This window comes from Etheostoma spectabile, chromosome 15 (genome assembly GCF_008692095.1).
Source record: "Etheostoma spectabile isolate EspeVRDwgs_2016 chromosome 15, UIUC_Espe_1.0, whole genome shotgun sequence".
NCBI lineage: Eukaryota > Metazoa > Chordata > Actinopteri > Perciformes > Percidae > Etheostoma > Etheostoma spectabile.
In genome coordinates, this window is record NC_045747.1 from 9,440,444 (window position 1) to 9,447,903 (window position 7,460).

The following is a 7,460-nucleotide window of genomic DNA, read 5'->3' on the forward strand; positions in this document are numbered from 1 at the left end:
CTTTAAGTTCTTTGGTTACCAAGAACAAACATTAACTACAATGTTAACGTTTATGGAGCGTTACTGAGAGATTATAACCATTTGCATCTTGAAGAGATGCATCCTCGCTGCTTTGTTTACTCAAATTTCTTTCTTTTCCTTTCGGGCACCCGTAGAGGAGCACAATCTCCTAAGGAATCATTAAAAATCTTAGAAATGTCCCGCTGTATATACTGTATGTTGTGAACAGATTGACTATATCTATAATGTTTTATAAAGCCTCCATTTTCTCCATCATTACGGATGATTAGAGCAAGCCTAGGCAGAGGAAATAAAATATGACCTAACATAACGAATAAAAACTCTATATGTATAAATATACCATGTTCTACCTGTATACCTGTCAATCCTTTCAGTTCTTCAGCAGCTCTGATACTAACAGGTCAGTTCTTTTAGTTAGTTTAAATCACATTAACTTGGTCCTGGAAAGGTTGAGGTTTTGGTTACCTTGGTTTTGCAGATTTCATGAAAAAATAATGTCATTTATTTTCACACAGAGATCCAGGCTTTTGCAGGACAAACTATAGGTGCAACACAGACTCAGTGTTTTTAAGTTCACAAAGAAAGGAAAAAGCACAAAGTGGAAGGGGGTTGTAAAGCCTGATATTGGACAAGTGTTTCCAGTCAGTCAAAAAGTCTATCTGTCACTCAGTAAGCGAGAAAAACGTAGTAACCTCTAAAGGAAACAGGTGCTGAGTCAGTGAGAAGAGGAATGTCATAAAATTGGTGAGGGAAGGGTTGTGTGTGTGTGTGTGTGTGTGTGTGTGTGTGTGTGTGTGTGTGTGTGTGTGTGTGTGTGTGTGTGTGTGCGTGCTTGAGTGCTTGAGAGAGAGAGGTGTGTGTGGTGAGTGTGAGTAACGCTGAGTGGAAGCCAGGGAGCCAAGGAGAGAACAAGGGGAGGAGACTCTCTGGGGATTGCGTGCGGACATCAATGTTTACCTGTAACAAAAAGAAAGAGGAAGGTGTAGAAGGAAAAAAAAGGCCGTGGTTTACAGGGGTGGGCGGGGACCCAAAGCCTTAAGCATGAGCTTCGCACGCAACTTAACAATACTACCTTTTATGAAGACTGTATTGTGTTAGTCAGCACACACAGACACTTATTCACGTATGATGCCACTGGTGTCACACACACACACACACACACACACACACACACACACACACTAAACTTTGGCACTCACACTGAAGCTATCCGTGTGAAACCCCATTAAAGAGGTTTAGAAAGCTTTCGTGACTTCCATATAATTGGATCAAAGAGGTTTGGACTCTTTTGTGGCCACACATCGTACACCGAACAGGACCAAATAACCAACCCCATCTGTAGAACAGCTGGAGTTTCTGTTTGTCAGAAGGGGGTACTTGTGTAAAGCTCAACCCAGAACCAAAACTTCTGGAAGCAGATGTTCAGCATTCCCTCTCATCTCTGCAGTTGCGCTGTTCATTTTACATCATAATTGGCCAACAAATCAAGACAAAATGAGAGACAGCCTTTGTAGTGGAAAGCACAGAGAGAGACCCAGTGATTTACAGACGGGCGGCCCCTCACTTTCTTTCTTTTGAGGTCTCTGTCTGTCTGTCGTCTGTCTGTCTCCTGCTGTCTCTACATCTACAGTATCTTGGCTCTCCATCTCATCGTTTCCTTATCTGTACTGAGAACGAAAAGCCTGGAAAAACCTGGGCTTGTCTAAGACTGATAAATAGATTACTTAACAAGAGTTACAACATGGGTTTATATTGAAAGCTCTCTATTATTATAGACCTTTACAGGAAAAAAACTCTTGGTTATCTCTGTGTGTATATAGCTGTAGAGTAATATTATTCATCATGATAAGACTATTTGTTCTTTATGAGAAAATATGTGGAAATATCACAGGTTGCATTGAGGTTGCAATAAAATAATGGAATTCAAAATGTTTCAAGATACTTACTTATGCATTTAACCACACACAACCTTTGTCCTGTGGCCAGTACTGTGTCTGCATTTGCTTATTCAAAGTCAAATATGTCAGTCACAGCTCTGATTGGCAGTTTGCGTGTAAAAGGCAGAGTTTTGGGGGTTTAGTCTGGGGCGCCTGCAGTCGGCACAATATGTGTACTATAAATAATTTGACTCTGTATGTTGTGTGAGCAGGGAGAGAGAGAGAGAGATACACACATAGCTCAGGGCTTCCTCCTGTGAGCGTCTGCAGTCAGAGCGTAGGTACAATAGGGAGCATTGTTCGGCTGGCAGGCCCCTGCGTGCCGGCTCCCCCTCCGTACCTGAGCACAGAGACAGGTGTATTTCTCCTAGTCACGCATAGCCCTGCCACACTCCCAGCTGCCTACACAGCCTGCCACTGAAATCACACACGCACACACACCCTAGAAAAGCATCTACAGACTAAAGCTAGCATATACCAACATGCTGAGTGCAGATACTATTTATTTACTTTGATACCCTTATTTTACACCTACGAGATTCACCATTTCCTAATTCAAATTTGAACCGTAAAACCCCCTTAATATGTGCCCTTTTGGTTACAAAGCCAAGATTTATGTACCTTAAAACACATGTATCTCACTTGTATTTTCCCACATAAAATTAAGGTATATTCTGTTGATAAGCTGTTATATACATTTGATGTTAACAATGTGTGCTCTTTGACACAGAAACCCAATAAATGGAGGCACCTGCGGGTTAAAAAAGTCTCATGGTCACACTATGGTAAGGCTCCAGGAAGGGTGTGTTTGTCCACAGAAATTCCTTCTTTGCCCAGTGTAAGAGTGTGTGTTGGTAAAGAAGGAGGAATGAGTCATGCACATGTCAGTGTCAAAGCACACAGCCAATCCAGGCCAAAAGTTCATTTAATTACTCCGTAAGTGGGATAACATGTTTGATTAAACATTAGAACCCCTGTTATAGTTTGACAGCTTAATGCAATTTGATTTATTTACCAAAATCTTTACATCACAATTGAATGTTAAGAATAACATACTAGGCCTAGGTCGGGGGGAGGGGGTTGTCATTGTTTACATGGTTTCCTTTTGAAAGAGCCTCCATCCACAGATCTGACTCCCTGAGGTGCTGGAATTATTCCAACCATATCAGTCTCATAGCACAAGAGGATTAGCTCTTTATCCTGGGTGGTTTTAGAGAAAAGGGGTGCACGCCACATTATGTCGAGCAGGCACAAGCCATTTTTTTAGCAATGTTTTCACATGAGTAATCTTCACCCACATCACTGTGAAACCTTGCCGTGACCGCTGTTTTGCTTCACTTTGCCCGGTCCCACACAGAGGTCAAAAAACTGAAGGAAGTCAGCATATTGGCCAAACATGGAATTACATGAGCTGCCAACATGGAATCCAACCTCAGGTTTCCTGGCTGATATTTACCGAATTAATTCCATGGCGGATGTAGAAATAATAGTACCTATGAAAAGTGGGAGAGTGGGAAAATAAGGAGGGGAAACCAACAGTGGCAGGCTAGTGAGCCTGTGGTGGGGGCCATGCCAGTGAAAGGGCATGTTGTTATTGGGAAATACTTGTAATTTCTCATCCATCCCTTGGTTTCCAGCACTCCTCCTGCTACCTAACACAGCTCACATCATACTCTAACATGGCCTGATTAGTGAAATAGTGATGGGTCAGCCTGTATTATTGTAACCTTCTCTGTCTTTTGGTCTCACAGGCTCTTGCTCTCTATCCTGTTGTTGGAGCTTGGGCACTTAGAGCTACATAAGGAAACATTTGTTCCCAGTCTGGTTGAATAGAGCCTTGTGTTGGAGGTAGTCAAAGAGATACAGGGGGATAGGACATCCAAACAGTTGAACACAAGAGTTCTGCTCTGAAGCCCCTCTCTGTCTGTACCGGGCCAGTAATAAATGTCCTCTAGTCTTAATCACTCTCAGAGCACACACTGGAGATATGACTGACTCCATTGTCCTCTCTATGTATTGTATGTTGAAAGCACAAGTCATAGAGGGCATTGCTTCCAGTAAATATTAGATTTGTTTCACCACCACCAGGTGATCGTTGTGCCGCTTGTATGGGCTTTTTGGATTGAGTCGATTTCCACATATGTATTTTATATCCCTGCATCACACACGTTAGAGTTGTGCATCTCGATGTGTACGTCAATAAGAAAATAGTTAATTCTGCTAAAAAAATCTAAATCTTCTCTTCACCCAGTCAGCCTGGTTTCCCCTGAATCGCCGATGCATTCCTCCGGTTCCTTCCATCTGTGTGAGCAGCGTTCAAAAGGGTTTTGTGCTCTCTGGATATGATTATCCTTGTCACACCAATCTGGAAAACATTTGTGTGCACATTAGCACATACCTGCAAACACACACTGGCGTGAGTAGAGACGTGGAAGAGAGTGGATACACAAGCACATGTACATACAGGCCTGCAGACACACATGCATTATGCAGGTACACACATCGATAAATAATGCATTTTAATTTCATTTGGTTGTGAGCCATAGTGAATGCAGAGCAGGGAAGCAGGAGGAACTGCCAGCTTTATTGTTGTTACATGTATCACATTGTTTTAGATAAGAGATCATTACCTCTTAATTACCTTTTCTAGATAATTGCCTCTACTAATACTTTAATTTAGCCTTGATTAATGATTAATAAGCTAAGGGTGCAGAGTGGCTTTTGTGCAAGAAGTGAGGTCAACACGGTGAACCAGATAAAAATGTGTAACCTTCCTTTCTTTCTTTTTTCTCAAAAGGAAAAAAAAGACCTTCACACAGCAGCGGTGGCTTAGGAATGTGAGACAGGAATGCCGTTGAGTTACTATAAAGGGGGTTTGATCACTGAAAACAATGTCTTTGTGTTTCCATCCCCAGCTCCAGTCACGCAATGCTGTATGCACAAACCTCCAGAAACTTTTCAACCCCAGCACACAAGAAAGCCATCAAGTACCTGCAATTGACAGAATCGCGTGCAATTCAGGTACTCAAGGTTTGTACTGGAGCAAGGCCAAATGGGGAGTAAAGCAAAAGGTGGAGTGGAGCTTCACCTGCTTTGTGTGTGTTGCACACAGTGTCTTGTGATTGGAGATAAGTATCAGTGGTGAGGGTAAAGCCACTTTCACTCTATGTATTCTTTAATTGAAGGATAATGACATGTAGTTTGTTGTAGGTTTTCTGGGGGGGGGGGGGGGGGGGGGGGGGAATATTACAGATTTCCCATATGAGGATCATTTGTCAAAGATTACCCACTTTGTCCACATACATTTATATTATGTCCTATTTTGATCACTTTCAGTCATGCTATATCAAAGGGAGTGCCATAATTCCCAAAGTCATGTACAGTATGTTCACAATGGTTTTATCATAGTGTAATTTAAAATCTCATACAGTTCATAATCATATTCTTTTTGCGAACTAATTTATTTACAGGGACGTCAAATTCTCTCTTTACAGTCTAACACATGACAAATCCATAAATTATAGCGCATATCACATTGTGTTTTTTGCCCTTATGTCAATTTAATGAGTAACACTTTAATTTATATTGATTTCTTATAAATAAATTATACTGTAAGTTCTGTTCTAAGTTTAGTCTTTGAAGGCAGTACTCCGTTCCCAGGAATCCAGTCCTTGTTTTCAAGTTTAAGGGTAGCTAAGATCCCAGAAATACAAGCAAGCCTGGAGGTGGTTAAGACATGAAAGTGAGGTAAGAAGACAAGAGATTCATTCATGGGAAGGTGATTCAAGGTACCGACATCCCTGTATCTCTGCACAGCTACAGAAGATCATTATTACTCACTCACAGTGCTCACACAGGGCTCACACGCAAACCTGCGATCAAACTGACAGCTGATGAGTGATTGCAACCAAATTGTAACAGCCTATATTTGTGACATAACTTACTTGACTGTTATATATAATAATAATAATAATTTAAATCCTGATAAAAACTTAGATGATTGATAGACTAATGCCAGTAAAACAGGCAAACATGTTTCCCCCTCCAATGCAAGCAAAAATCAGTTAGTACTTTTAACTATACATTACTGCCACTGAATGTTAAATTATAATGTTATTCCACATAATGTTCAGTGTTATTATTTTCTATATTGTTATCTTCAATGGTTTTACTCTGGTATCATTCTCCTGTTCTCAAATATTTAGCAATGACAACAATTAACTCCACGTACCATCATGCCTTGCGTGGTTACGTAGGCTGAGGGCAGCATGTGCTGCGCTACTCTGCTCCAACTATGGCTCAGTCAGTGCGGCTCAGGCTCTTCACGGGAGCGCATCGTATCAACTACAAAGACGCTTGTTGGAGTTCCAGCAGAGATCATCACTTCAGTGGACCACAAGGAGGAACCCGCTTTTTCTATTAATTATTGGAAATAATCACACTGATCGATATGCGTGATTTACAAAAGCAGCTATCGCTTTACGCAAGGATTCTTTGGACACATAAAGAGGATTATTTTCTGTCATTGCACTACTGACACACGTGGAGGAGTTATTATTATTATTGGTAAAACTTTATGATGGCAACAGCTGATGGATTCAACACTCCAGCTGTGTATAGTTCTGTAGGATATGAGGAAATACTATCTTTTTTACACGGGATGAGTGGTGTCCATTTCTCTTGCTGCCAAAGTCCTTCTGCTGGACAAGCCGTTTATCGGACAGACGAGTCTCTTGGGATATTATACGCGTGTGACTAGTGCCATAGTTGGCCAACACCATGATACATTTTGGAAATCAATATATGTTGCGGTGGATTTTGACACTAGGAAAGGAATATCCTGGAATATAATTTAAAAACGATGCTCAGCAGATGTCCAGCAGTTTGGATAATGACAGAACGCATCTCCTCAGCAGGTATTTGAGAAATAAGAATTACTTATGAGTTCTACCTTTCTGTCAGTGAAATGACATGAGGTGACTCAATTTCTGTTGTCATTTCTTTTTTGAGTTGTAAAAACGTGCCGCATAGTTAGTGCATTCTGGGGTGTTCCAAAGGGGATATCAATTAGGAATAACTTAATGTCACTCGATATTATTTCACAAACGAAACAAAAACGTTCAACAACAATGGCTGTTTTGACCAAAGGTTTTGTCGTTATCTTCCTACACACCCATTTGTCCTACATATTCACTACCAAATTACAATTAACAATCCAACACCTCTCACCTCGGATTCCTTGGGACAACTCCGATCAAATTAGTATAGGTTTAATCTATTTTCTAAATTAGGTTATAATCTATGTGTGTGGAGGCGGACGTTTGATATGAAAAGCCTTGTCCAACCCCTGAACTACTCCACATATTTAGGTCCACCTGTTCATTGTGAGAACACTTCTCCGTTATTCTCTGGGTTCAGTACGCGTGCATCTCTAAGCCTCAAAACTGACTCTAATTGATTTAGTTGTATTTCAGATCTACTACGTGAATTCCCCCCCCCCCC

At 41.1% G+C, this 7,460-nt stretch overlaps 1 long non-coding RNA gene across 1 annotated transcript in view; it reads left to right on the top strand.

Moving 5' to 3' along the window:
• Positions 1 to 6,241: 6,241 nt before the first annotated feature.
• Positions 6,242 to 7,460, top strand: part of LOC116703181 (uncharacterized) — a 59,370-nt gene continuing 58,151 nt past the window's right edge. Inside the window, exon 1 of the long non-coding RNA XR_004335370.1 lies at positions 6,242 to 6,874. This is a non-coding gene — a long non-coding RNA (uncharacterized LOC116703181). The remainder of the gene's footprint in view (positions 6,875 to 7,460) is intronic.